We start from the raw sequence: 12,671 nt of genomic DNA on the forward strand, positions 1-12,671 counted from the left end.
CTCCTCTTTTGGAATCCCAGCATCTATACATATGTCCTTGACAACGGGATAATTAACCTCCTTAGAGCTCATTACCAACTCAAGCAATTCACATTCTGTTATATTTTTATCAGTATATACATTTGTGTCTGTCTCAAACAAATCTAAAGCAGAAACAGACGATACAGCAGAATTTTCGGGTTTTTTTTCATTTCCATGGATAAAATCTTCAGCTTTCGAAGAACATTCAAGTTCTGATCTATTCGGTAAATTTTCTTTATCCGTCATATCCGAAACCCAGGGATCTGTAATACTATCACGATCATTATTGAAGAACCTCTTTTGGTCTTCCATCGTTGGAGAAAGTCTACTTCCATTTAAATGGTGACCGCGTATCTAATTTGATATCCTTTTTCTTTTTCTTTTTTTTTTTTCCACTTATATTTCTTTTCACTAAATTCTTTTGAAAACCTTCTCTCTCTCTTTTTTTTCTTTTTCGTTGGAGAAAGTCTACTTCCATTTAAATGGTGACCGCGTATCTAATTTGATATCCTTTTTCTTTTTCTTTTTTTTTTTTCCACTTATATTTCTTTTCACTAAATTCTTTTGAAAACCTTCTCTCTCTCTTTTTTTTCTTTTTCGTTGGAGAAAGTCTACTTCCATTTAAATGGTGACCGCGTATCTAATTTGATATCCTTTTTCTTTTTCTTTTTTTTTTCCACTTATATTTCTTTTCACTAAATTCTTTTGAAAACCTTCTCTCTCTCTTTTTTTTCTTTTTTTAAAGAAAAAAAAGAGAGAGAGAAGGTTTTCAAAAGAATTTAGTGAAAAGAAATATAAGTGGATGAATTTAGAATGATACATTTTTATTTAATTTTACATATGTCCGTTTAGGTAAATTTACATAAGATTAAAAATATAATATAATTATCTTTTAAAAGGTGGATGTATATATAAAAATCGTGGACGTAAATAGCGCCGCCCAATAAGCATGCCGAAGCGTAATTATTAATGTCACGTAATATGGCTAGCATCGTGTAATTAGTTAAGGCCCTATTTGAGCTTTATTATTTTCTCGTTAAAATGAAAAATATGATCGTTATCCATCACATCAAGCCATTATATTTGACTTTTTATTTCTTGCGTGGATCTTATAACAGTCATATTTTTTATTTTCATTTTTACAATAATGTGACTCAAACGGGGGCTAAAATGAAAAAAAGACAATTGATCACTAATTATAAATTATAAAATGGGTAATTATATTACCACTCCAAAAATTGCCAAGCACACCGCAACAATTTTCTTATTTACAAGAATATACTTAAATGAAAGAATTAAGCTTCTCTATCAAGCTTGTAAGAGGTTTGGTAGAGCCTCTCTCTCTTATTTTCTCTTACCTTGGTGGGTCCTCCTTGTTCAAAAAAGGACCGTGCTAGATTTACATTAGCATGTATATCGGGGTGTCCCTCGGCATTGGCCAAGGCGCTTGCTGCGCTGGGGCCCACAGGCGTCTTGGCCAATGGCGAGGCGCCGAGTGTGTACATCTAGAATAATCTTTAAAAAAATGGATCATTCTTGATGTACATAATTTTTGATCCATAGAGTTGTTCATACACTTATATGGGGTGGGAATCGCCTAAATATTTTAATCAGGTGAATCCCATCCCATATGAGTATATGGACAACAATTATGTACAAATGGAATTGTCCTAAAAAAAAATATACCGTGCTAGTTGTACATTAGCATGTACATTGGGGTGTCCATTATGGACACACCAATGCCGAGGTGCTTGCCGTGCCCCACGCCAGCTATAGCGCGGTCCTAAATAAAATGACATAAATAACCTTTTGATTTTCTCACACTAATTTTTATGTAAACGGCACACCACAGTATATCACGACTCACTCAACCAATAATCTTGTTCTCTTCTATATGTTATCACCGGAGGTGGAGTTAGGGTGGCACAGAAAGAACCTACCAAAATACAGAGAGGAAAATTTTCCGAGTGATTAAATTGTACAACAAAAGTCAAAAAAATGAGAAGATACAAATAATCGCCAATCAAAGATCACGGGAGACCCACCTTAATCTGCCCATTTGCACCAACCACATGAAGAGCAAAAATCAAAGCAAAAGCGGAAAGGGTAATATCGATGCGAAGAAATCATGATTCATGCACAGTGAGTGACAGCAAATGCCTTCGTGGTCTTTGCTGTCACGGGCGAGCAGATCAAGTCGAAGTTGGAGGCGTCGTCGGACGCTACCTTGTTGGAGGTGCAGGATGTATCGGACAACCCACTGCCTCCCCTGGTGATAAAAGATAGAAGAGAAGTTCTCTTTACAATCAACGAAATTCATTGAACTTCTTTTTGCACCATTATGGTTATGTATAGCCCAATTCAAATATGACTCGCTACTCATTGCCTTAATACTACCCACCATCTCTTTCCAAGTAAAACAAAAACCAAAACAAACAATACACTACAAATAAATTCCAAAAATCTGAAACTTCGGCAGAGAATCATTTTGCTTTTAACGTCGAAAAATTCCCCAAAAAAAAAAGGCTCTTGAAACAGCTCACACAATGCCTTTACTTCAGTTTTGCCTCTCTCTCTCCCCCTTATGAGGATATACAATGAAGGTTAACCAAAAAATGTAAATGGCTACAACCCTGAGAGTGATGGATCTTGAGTTCCAGAAAAGGTGAAGGAATAAATGTGGTTTTATTGCTTCATAAGCAATCTGGACGGCGCTCGACCACCAACAAAAGCCATATGCTTCCGCAAGGTTTACTGTTACATTTTCCCAGGTTTACTCAACCCATTCTCCTTCAATTTCTCTATAATGTCACCTGTAATTTTACATGCTATAATCAAATTCAAAAAACTAAAAGATACAGACAAAATTTAACACAAGATCATGCATGCGAAGCTGTGAGAAATTCCAAATAAAGACTCCAAAATAACAGTTAGACATCAAATTAATGACAAGCAATCAAGGAAACATACAACACAAGGTTCAAAGTCATCAGAAAAAGAATTGAGAGAGAGCGTTTGAAGATGTCACTGATCCTCCGAAGCCTTGGGCCAAAAATTTTGTCGTGTTCTTATATTTCTTGTGATCTATTTTGAGAATTTTTCAGTTGAGTCACAAAGTGGTAAATACTCTGGGACCAACACCAACCCTATTATCTGATCGCCTGGTAATAAAATCCCAGTATATACGGCGAAGTTTGCAGATGTGCACGATTATGGCTGCAGATTTACACCCCAGTGTTCAGAATCAAGCCTAAAGCCATTAAAACACGCTTACAACATAGTGTTTCAATGAAGCCCCATTGCTCTTTGATGAGGAATGGGCAACAAAACTAACTGAATCAAGCTTGGATAGAGGTTGTGTTTGGCTGCTTTTTTTTAGTTGAGTTGCTAAAGGTTTAGCCAATCTCCATAATGAGCTCAAATTATGTATTCCTCTGTATAGTATGCTATGTTTGACTTAGCAATATCATAACTTGAAACTAATAAGTATGGCAGAGAAAGTCTACGCGCGGAGAGGTTCTCTCTCTCCGCACTGCTCAGAGAAGGTCTATGCGTGTGGAGAGTCTCTCCGCTCTCCGCTTAGGGAGGAGACAACTCTCCATGCAGGCGAAGAGGTTCTCTCTCTCCCCGCTAGTTGATTTTGCCATTGCCATAAATTCTTTTAATAACCATGCACCGCATAAATTCTAATGAGTCAAACTGATACAAGGCATTAATTCTCAACTTCCTTCAGCCGATTACCTACATAATTTGCAAAGATGTAATTCTTAAGAAGCCAATATTTTTGAGCCAAAATTCTAGAAATCCATTTGTGCCCCATTTATGTAAATTGAATGTGTCAATTACGCCCCAAATTAATGTAAATCTAATCTTACACAGTGGCAGATCCAGGTACTGGCGAGCTAGGACGGCCACCCTAGCTAGATCCGCCGGAATGTTCATTATTGCAGTCATTAGCAAGCTTGTCCGCCGGGAAGAAACTTGGAAAGCAGAGCTGCAGCAGGAAAGATGAAGAAAATGCTGGGAAATTGGGCCTACTCCCCCCCCCCCTCCCACATTTTGGGCCTTTTTTTTAAAAAAAATAAGGCCCAATTTCAATGGCCCAATACCTTGAAATTAATGGACGGCTGGAGTGAATATATGTCCATTGCATTCACCAATTTGAAGAGTCCAAACTCCAAAATTGAAACCAATTAACCGAGGGCTGAACGGACTGCTGAAGGCGAACTGGCGAATGGCGATTGCGAAGACAGTGGACTGGTGCTTGGCAGAGTGGTGCGAGTTGAGTGGATGGTGAGTCGGTGACCGGTGAGCCGTGAGCAACGAGGAGGTGGATGATGGAGTGGTGCGATTGTGCGAGTTGAGTGGACGCCGATGGCTGCGAGTGCGACTTCTTGCCTTGGTGAGCTATTATGGCTTTTTATTTTATTTTTATTTTTTTGATTTTGATGATTTAATTTGATTGTTATGTTAAATGTGATGATTATGATTTATGAAAATTGGGGAATTTGTAAATATGTGAATTGGGAAATTTATGATTTGTGAGAAATGTTCAACTTGTGTTGGAAATTAGAAATTGGAAATTGATTATAGTTTAAGTCTTTAAGACTAAGTTTAATTTATGTTTAATTTTCATACAGATTATGTTAACTGGGAAAATTACTGCAGTCTTGATTCTTGAGGTTAATAAACACTTTTGTCTTCATTTTAATTTTTTTTTTGGCATTGAGGTGAGGGCCTGTATGATGAATAAATGAGAATTGTGATTTATGATAAATAATTTATGTTGTATGAGTTATGAGTTATAATTTATCATTCATGATATTTGATTTGTGATTTGGGAATTTAGGTTTAGGAAATTATGAGACCCCATAAAATGCTGTCGTCTAAGTTTATAGTATCGTACATTTTTTTTTTTTTTTTTTAGGTTGTATTGAATTATATTTTCATATATGTATACTTTTTATGTATTAAAGCATTTACATATGTATTGAATTATATTTGCTATCGTTGATTGTCAACGGTCATGGGTCAGCAATCAATCTCTCCACCCTAGCTGAACTACAATGTTGGATTTGCCCCCGTACATACACCGTGGATCATGAATAGGTACAGATGCATATTTATTGTCATAATCCATGTCTTTTAAAAAATCCCAAGAATATAAAAGGTTACGGGACTTGGTAAACAAAAGTTTAAAAAGCCTGCAGGTTGCAGACTCTCCAAATCCCCATATTCAACCAATCGCGTGAAGATAGAGATAGCAGGACTCAATGACCAGATATCTTAGCGGGAAAATTGCAACAGCAGTCACTAACCTTTTCATTTTTTACAGACTTTACTCTAACTTTCATTTTATGCTAGCAGAGGTTCCTAACCATTCGTAAATTTGTACCTGAAGTCCATCTGGACGAAAATGTCCAAAACACCGTCAGTTAATCGAGAAAATTAAGGAATTAACATCGAATAAAATCGTCAAAAACACTGTCCTATAAGGTATCAACATCCAATAAAATCGTTGCGATAACAGATAGTTCAAGAAATTTTTCCAGTCAACTGATAGTGTTTTGGATGGTTTCCTTCTAGATGGACCTCGGACGCATATTTATGAAATGCTAGGAACCTCTGTTAGCACAAAATGAAAGTTAGGGTAAAATCTACAAAAAATGAAAAGGTTGAGAACTGCTGTTCCCTATCTTAGCCGTTACAGATTTTGTCTTTCTCCATAGCTTTGCCCCCACATTCTTCAATGCCCCACCATGTCAGAAGGCCATATCATTAAGCCATATTATCAAAATAATCTATTTCTTATCGTCAAAGTAGAATCCAAGATAACGACATAACGTTACAAGATTCGGAAACAAAATTTCTAAACACCTGCAGATTATTATAATCCCCGTATTCTCATGAAGAAATGGATAAAAAGACACAATGAACAAATTCTTAGCCGTTACAGAATGACCCTTCTATTTTCTTCCACAAGTTTTTCCCTATAGTCTTTAGCGACCGACCATGTATAAGCTTAACATTTACAACTAATTCTTGAAAAATCTGGCAATCAAGTGGCATTACCATTTCACATAATCAAATGTATACGAGTCCAATAATCTCATCATATACGGCAAGGCTATCAAGCCTACACAAGCATGTAAGAAAGGAAATAAAGCAAACTAAATACAATGCACAAAGTTTTTTTTAAACACTCATCAAGCACACACTATGCAAATAGTAAACAAACGTATTGATGGAATGTGATAGATTCAAAACAGATTACATGCCGATAGTTTAGTATCCAAAATGTGTCACCATTCAAAATATGCCACCACCCTCCAAACTTATACAGTACATTGCCCTCAATGTAAAAGTAAAAGTTTAAAAAGGCATAATTTGAAAGACAAGTACAAATTAGAAATAACAAAATGAGTTAAACAAGACTCCACTGATCACTATAGTGGTGGTGACTGGAAACTGGATCTCACAATGTCGTCTCCTGGTAGGGGTGAGAGATTGATCAAAATCTGCCTCAATAGGTCCGATTGCTGGACCTGCTCTACCTGCACAGCTCTCATCATATTACTCTGTGCTTTAACTTTTTCCTCCATGCTACGTATTCTTTCCCAAGTTTCATTTACCCTTATCTGTATGCTATCCACTCTGCCCACATACGCACTCAGCAGCTCATTCATAATATCCATCTCCCTCCTAGCTGATCGAGCCTCCTCGAAAGTAGCCTGTGCCATGGTTTGGGTGGTATCGATGTCACGTCGGGCTGTCTGCATGTCGATTGTCAAAGCCCCTAAAGCCTACTGGATGCCCTGTATGTCGCGACTAGTCCCCATGAGAGTCACAAATGTCTGATGCAATAACTGTGTATCAACTCCCATCGGTGGTGGCGGCGCTCATTCTCTTCATTTTTCCTGTGTTTTATTCTACCTCTATCTTGAGCTTCTAATGTACTGCACTTGACAGGAGGGCTGGGTTTAGCGGGTACCTCCCCTTTTGTGATATTGACGCCAGTAGCCATGCATATTCCGATGATGAGGCTAGAAAAGATCATAGAGCTGTGCCTATCTCCCAAAGTACCCTCATGATGTATCTAATCATAGCAGAGAGTGGCAAGATCAATCTTGTTTTTCCAAACCAAATGATATATGAGCCCGACTGTGGGATCTATAAATATGGTACTATGCATGGTTGGTTGAATATTGTGGCACATGAATAGCCACATGATAGCTATGGAGGGTGTTAGTTCAATTCGATGTCATTCAGTAGTCATGAGTGTTCACGCATTCTCTCGCCCCAATAGAATATCTACCACTTCATTCCAATTAAATTCGCCTGGGATAGGGATTATTTTGTTCCAAGAGAGCTGGTTACTTCATGAATAACCTTAGGTGAAAACATGGTCCATTTACCTCGAATCCATGTCTAGTGCAAGTGATCAGACCCCGATGTGTCAATTTCTGCATTGAAGTTTTGCATAAAATTCCCCCACCAAGGTTTCATATACGAGGTGTGGCTGCTCCACTATTTTCTCCCATCCACTATGCTCGACCAAAGTGACCAATTAAAACCAGAGAAGTCATCTAATTTTATCCGTCGCTCTGGGGTGACTGTCCACCGACTTATTACATTGGAATACCGTGTTGCGGTCTCAGCATTTAAAAATCTCTATAAGCCACCTTTGAGCTCTCTAGTTCGTGCCATCCCGAAAGATGTGCCGACTTTTTCTTTTCCTTTTGAATTTCTTTTTAGCGGCATCTTGCAAAGTTGCGAAATAACACTCATTATGTTACTTATTGAAAAATGAGGCATGAAATGAGAAAATAAAACACGTATCACACAAATCTCCCAAACTTGCTTCAAAATACATGTAAATGAAGTTGGCATCTAAAATGCATGAAAGAAGTCACAAAATAGGGCTATCATGTCAAAAGAAGAATGTCCCAATAAGAACTAGGCTCAAACATGCACTTCATGAAATTTTGACCCATGACCGACCTAAGACTTTCGCCGCTGGGCATTACCGAGAAAAGTTAAAATTTTTCCGAGCAACCTCCAGGCATATGAAAAATTTCAATGTGGTCTACCACATATTCAAATTTATAGTCATTTGGACTTCGTTTATGTTTTCAAGTTGAAGGCCGAAGTTGGTGACGTGGGTGTCGTGACTTAGTCATGTTGTGCCTACGTGCGGTCAAGTCAGGTTTTTTGTGTTTTCCAATTCAATTGCCACAGGAGTTCATCATAGTGCACATTACAATCCATCTATCAATTATAGCCAATGCAGTAGTTACCAAAATGCGCACAATTTTTCACTTAGGAACTTTATCAAACATATAGCATGTATGACGTGAAAGTGCTACAAATTGAATGAATTGATAAATAACCTCTTCCCATAATTTTCATAATACAATCACAACAAGCCACCCATACATTAACCATCCCTACTCCTTTAATTCTTCAAGATTGAAAATTTCAATTGTGACTTACCCCAAGTGAAAGAACCGAGAAGTATTAAGAAACATTACCTTGGTATCAATGAAATTGAGTTTGAGGAATGGGTTGCTCGATGGATGTTTAAGTGGGATGTTGAATGATGGATGAATGCTCAAATGAATTGTCGATTTTTGTATGGAAAAGGGGTGGATGTCGAGTCAAAAATGTTCGAGTCAGCCTCAAATTGTGCTTGTGTATTGTGGGTAATGTGTGGGTGTATTATAGTGGTGATGTGTGTGTGATTGAATCTGCCCTAGAATTCGTCTCTAGCGTGTTGAATGATGTTGGTTGTGTGATAAGTGTGTAAACTGGGTCTTGGATTGTAAGCCCATGGTTGGTTCTACTATGCGGCCGCATGGCTTTAGGCCATGTGGTCGCATAGTTCAAGTGGCTTAGCCATTTGTAATCCCTGTTGGGATTTATGCGGTCGCATGGGTTGGCGGTCTATGCGACCGCATAGACCAAGCCCGGATTGACATTTTTTTTTTTAAAATTGATTTTGCATAAAATAGAAATAAAAATGATTATGAAAATACAAATCACACCTTTGATTTCCGAAAACATGACCTTTGACCAAAATTTTGAGTTTCAATTGATGAATTGACCCGACCTCTCAACGCCTCCAACTATTCAAAAACACATTTTTAAACATTAAGGCGCGTGTATGGGTCTTAATTTAGTGCCGAAACCAATTTTGAATTTGCAATCACAGATTGACCTTTGAAATTTTGAAAGCAAACTTTTGCCTCTAAAGGCGTGAATTCCACACACAATCACTCAAAATAACTCCAATCAATCCGTGCTTAATGCATGTGACTCGTATGAAATGTGCTTACACTCTTTTGACATATATGGATGATCGATGACCTAACTCTAAAAAATGCAAACACGAAATTGAAAAACTCCTAATCTAATGCAAAAGGCAAAATAAATTAAAAGGATACAGTGGGTTGCCTCCCACCCAACAAATCCACTATCTGTTTTACGTCAAGCAATACGTGGAGTAACTCCCGATATAGCAGTAAAAGCAAGACGTGTAGGTGGATCAACTCATCAAGTTCCCATTGAAATAGGATCCACACAAGGAAAAGCACTTGCCACGCTAGTTTATAGTTGATAGCTCAAATTTCCTGCAGCTGATTCATTCTGGTGTCCCGAGTTGAACGATGGACTTTTGTTTGGAGAAGTCATCATCCCAATAGTATTTCAGCCTTTGTCCATTAACTATGAAAGTACCCTTAGTTTCATAGCTGACTTGTATAGCCTCATATGGTAAGACCTTTGTGACAGTGTAGGGGCCCGACTACCTTGACCTTAATTTTCATGGTAAGAGCTTAAGTCTAGAGTTGTACAATAACACTTTCTACCACACTTCAAACTCTCGCCTCTGAATATGCAAGTCATGCTACCTCTTGGTTTGTTCTTTGTAGAGCCTTGAGTTCTCATATGCTTCCATCCGAAATTCATCTATCTCATTCAGTTGCAACAATCGCTTTTCACCGACGGCCTTCAAATCCATGTTTAATTGTTTCATAGCCCAGTATGCTCGGTGTTCTATCTCTAGTTGCAAGTAGCATGCTTTCCCAAAAATAAAGCGACATGGAAACATGCCTATTGGTGTCTTGAATGCTATCCTTTAGGCCCACAATTCGTTGTCCAACTTTTTAGATTAGTCCTTTTGCACTTATTTGGGCCATTAAATTTAATTATTTGTGAGTTTCTTTAGTAATTTAGTACTTAATTTTGTTGTTTTTATTGTGTAGGTGAAGACCCGAGTTGAACGAGATGATTAGAAATAATTTATGCGAGAAAAGAGCTAAAGATAAAGGAAAACGAAGAAGACGACCAAAGATGCAGTCGAATAATTTTATTTTATTTTTTTATAAAAGTGGGTAGAAATTTGGGCGCTGTATGCCCAGTTAAAGCCCCAAGAAAGGAGCAGAATATTTGGCGCCTATGCGCCAATCGGGGCATTTTTGTTAAATTACAGAATCACAGGGACCAAGGCTCCGATATTCCTTTAGGTTACATTTTAAAAAGGAGACTTTTCTTCTTTGCAATTAGAGGCAGTCGGCTGGGGACTTCACAGCAGCTTCTTCACTGCCGATTTTCTTCCTCCTTTTTTTTTTTTTTTTCCTTCTTCTTTCTCTTTCTTTTTCCTTCATCTTTTCACCTTGGTTTTCTTGGATATTTTGGGGAAACTCAGAGCATGATGATGGTGGAGTAGCTTGGAGAAGAAGACCATTTGATATTGAAGAAACCTTCAACTATTTCTCCATTATCAATAAGCTTTTCTTTCTTTAATCTATTTTCCATTGATGTTTTGTAAGAAATTGTTGGTTATTTGTGAATATTTCATGGATAACTAATTATATTTGTGATTGGGGATTATTTCAAATCCAAATTATGATTTTCAATTTGTGCTTTATATTTCTTTTGATTGATGTGTTTAATCCATTGTGTTAATGTTTATTTTGTTCTTCTTGATTGTTTAGGCGTACAACTAAATGATTAAGTTGTTTCGATGAATGCTATTTTGGAATTAGTAGTACATAATAGCTATTGATTCTAAAACCTAGTAGCTATTACACTTCGATAGATTATGAAGAATTTTCGATTGAATGTATGTGGATTAATACTTAAGTTAGTAAATCGAGATTGCGAGTTTACCATTAATTCAATTCATCTCTTTTGTCGTAATGCATTTGTTAAATTAAATCTAGAAAGCTTGTTCTAGGTTGTTTAATGAATAGGGTTGAGTAAAGAGCTTGTTTTATTCGACTAATACGTAAGAAGAAATTGAGATAATTGACTAATTGAGCTTGTAATTATTCTCGAATTGTTGTTAATCTTGAGAATGAAAATCTATTGGGTAATTGACATGAAAATCATTCTCGTGGTGACAAAATATCCCTCAATCACACTTTCTTCTTTCAATCAAAAACTACTTTGTTTATTTCAAATTTTAAATTTTTTCTGTTTCGAATTTATCGTTTTCCTTAGTTAAATGAACCAATTCATTGTAACCTCAAGTATTCTCTTCAACTATTAGAAACTTCAACTTATCCACTGGTCTGTGGATGATATTGGATAGCAACACGGTGTTTAAGGCTATATTTATTCAACAGTTGCTCAAACTGGCGATTGTATAAGTGTTTGTCCCCGTCACTTATTATCGTCCGTGGTTTGCCATATCGGGTGAAAATGTACTTCTTCAAAAACTCAATTACTGCCTTCGCATCGTTTGTTGGCAATGCGTCCGCTTCCATCCATTTAGATACATAGTCAACAGCTACCAAGATGTATTGATTTGAGAATGAAGGGGGAAAATGTCCCATGAAGTCAATCCCCCAGACGTCAGATATCTCCACTTCCAAAATGTTGTTCAATGAGAGAGGTGATGGAATGATGATTTGAGAAATTTAGGATTCCATTTGGTGCAATTAGAGGTCAAAAGAAGTTAAATACGACAATAATATTTTCACAAATCAAATTTCAACCGCATAAAGATTTTTCAGATTTTTATTCGGAGATTGAGACCCACTTTTGACCAAGTAAACATTCGAATTTGGAAAGATCCATTTCTAACAAAATTATATCCCTTTGTGTTAGCTTTTCAACGAACTTTGAATCATCTTAATCGGACATTGGAAGAAAAGGTTATGGCCAAAATATCAAAAGCAGTCGCATAGAAAATTCTGGCCGAAAATTTACTTTCCTTATTCGGTTCAACCTCTTTTCGAAACATCTTGGCACACGACTTTTAACCCCAATCTCAACCAGAACACCCCTCATTCAGCCTCATACAATTTTCTCTCATCCTTGGCACAAGAAACTCCGTAGAGAACTAAAATATTTGGTGAAGCCACGAAGGAACTCATTGGATTTGGATACTTCACGTCATAATTTCATGTAATTCGAACTTTCTTTGCTTAATAATTTCTAGATTTGGATTTTTGCATTATGAATTAGTATTGAAATTGGTTTAACTTTTACTAGATTTTTCATGGATTCAGTCATGCTTTTCCATTGTTAAATTAAACTACCTGTTGAATTTTAATTTCAATTACTTATTGTTGAGATTATTTTAATTTTTATCAAATCCTTCAAAGATCTAGCCATGCTCTTTCTATCGAATGATTGAAATAATT

At 36.9% G+C, this 12,671-nt stretch overlaps 1 long non-coding RNA gene across 1 annotated transcript; it reads left to right on the plus strand.

Moving 5' to 3' along the window:
* The first annotated feature begins 4,129 nt into the window (after nucleotides 1-4,129).
* Nucleotides 4,130-10,946, plus strand: LOC111393877. Its single transcript, XR_002702506.1, has 2 exons — nucleotides 4,130-4,423; nucleotides 10,284-10,946. It is a non-coding gene; the product is annotated as an uncharacterized LOC111393877 (long non-coding RNA).
* Nucleotides 10,947-12,671: the final 1,725 nt, after the last annotated feature.

This window comes from Olea europaea, chromosome 4 (assembly GCF_002742605.1).
Source record: "Olea europaea var. sylvestris chromosome 4, O_europaea_v1, whole genome shotgun sequence".
NCBI classification, from domain to species: domain Eukaryota; kingdom Viridiplantae; phylum Streptophyta; class Magnoliopsida; order Lamiales; family Oleaceae; genus Olea; species Olea europaea.